This window comes from Chrysochloris asiatica, unplaced genomic scaffold (assembly GCF_000296735.1).
Source record: "Chrysochloris asiatica unplaced genomic scaffold, ChrAsi1.0 scaffold00026, whole genome shotgun sequence".
NCBI lineage: Eukaryota > Metazoa > Chordata > Mammalia > Afrosoricida > Chrysochloridae > Chrysochloris > Chrysochloris asiatica.
Genome location: NW_006408544.1, coordinates 8,189,715 through 8,191,592, shown reverse-complemented (window position 1 = coordinate 8,191,592; position 1,878 = coordinate 8,189,715). Strand labels below are relative to the sequence as shown.

The window sequence follows — 1,878 nt, the reverse complement described above, 5'->3', positions numbered from 1 at the left end:
ATGCATCAATTTGTTGAAACATTTCCATTGATATTCCGTCCATTCCTGGACCCTTGTTTTTCACCTGTGCGACCAGTGCTCTGTTAGCGTAGGGGTTAGGAGTTGGGCTGCCAACCTCAAAGTCAGCAGTTCGAAACTACCAGCAGTTCCGTGGGAGACAGATGAGGTATTCTGCTCCTGTAAAGATTTACAGCCTCGGAAACCGTGTGCAGGGTATCCATGAGTCGGAATCTACTCCATGGTACTTAACAACAACAACAACAAATCAGTGCAGCTTGGACTTCTTTCTTCAATACCATCAGTTCTTGATCATATGCTACCTCTTGCAATGGTTAAGCATTGGCCAGTAATTGCAATAAATAAGTCACTGGTCTTGCAAAATTCTATCATGTTTCTATCACAAAGGCCATGTTTTTAAACTATAGACCCTTGCTCTTTATTTCCAGTCTTTCCATTCCAATCACCAGTAATTATCAATGCATCTTGATTGCATGTTTGATCAATTTCAGACTGAAGAAGTTAGTAGAATTCTTTAATTTCATCATCACTGGCTTTAGTGATTGGTGTGTAAATTTGAATTACTGGTTTTCCTTGTTGTTGTTATGTGTCGTGGAGTTGGTTCCTACTCATAGCAACCCTGTATGGGGTTTCCGAGGCTGTAAATCTTTACGGGAGCAGAAAGGCTCATCTTTCTCCTGCGGAACAGCTGGTAGTTTTGACCTGCCAATCTTGAGGTTGGCAGTCCGATTCGTAACTACTACGCTATTATTATCCTATCACAGACGACATTATACTTAGATCTTGAGATGCTCTTTTTAACAATTAATGTGATGCCATTTCTCTTCTGTTTGTCATTCCCAGCATAGTAAACCATATGAACGTAAGATTCCAAATGGCCAATACCAGTCCATTTCAGCTCACTAATGCCCATGATATCCATCTTTATGCATTCCACTTCATTTTTACAACTTCCAATTTTCCTAGATTTATACTTCATACATTTCAGGTTCCAATTATTAATGGATGCTTGCAGCTTTATCTTCTCATTTTGATGTATGCCCCATCAGCAAATAAAGGTCCTGAAAGCTTTCCTCCATCTACGTCATTAAGGTCAACTCTACTTTGAGGGGAGTCCTGGTGTGGCACTATAGGATAAGCACTGGACTGCTAACTGCAAGGTTGGTGATCAAACCCACCAGCTGCTCCTTGGAAACCCTATACAGGATCACTATGAGTCAGAATCAACTTGACAACACTTAAAACCAACTACTTTGAGGAGGCAGCTCTTCCCCAGTTGTATTTTTATTGTCTTTCACCCTAAGAGCCTCATCTTCTGACATATATCAGACAGTTCCACTGCTATTCATAAGGTTTTCAGTGGCTAGCCATTCAGAAGTGGTTCACTTCTTCTTCCTAGTGTGTCTTATTCTGGAAACTCCATGAAACCTGTACTCCATGGGTGACCCTACTGGTATTTAAAATACTGGTGGAAAAGTGCCCAGCCTCACAGCAACACATAAGACATCAAAGTACAGCAAACTGACAGGACAGGAATTTTTAGAGCTTCCAAATTAAGCTATGTTAGGAAGAAATTCAACTTCCAAAAATCAGCCAATGAAAATGTGTATAGGTCACAATGGTTTGATCTTCAACCCATCATGGAGCTGGAGCAGGACTGGACAAGTCTTTGTTCCCATGTACATGGGGTCATCATGAGTCAGCCCCAATTGAAGGCAGCTACAAAGAGCACCAAGAAGATCATGGCAAAGAAGATTCCTGTAGTAAATGGAAGCAAGCTTTCTATTAGGTAAGTGAAAATAAATTCCCACAAGAAAAGTAATGGATCATCATCAAAGTCATATTTAATGAGTAGGTAAT

The 1,878-nt window shown here is 40.5% G+C and overlaps 1 protein-coding gene across 1 annotated transcript in view; it reads left to right on the top strand.

Moving 5' to 3' along the window:
- Positions 1–1,878, top strand: part of EFCAB14 (EF-hand calcium binding domain 14) — a 59,270-nt gene that overhangs the window by 9,039 nt on the left and 48,353 nt on the right. The gene's annotated exons all lie outside the window — the stretch shown is intronic.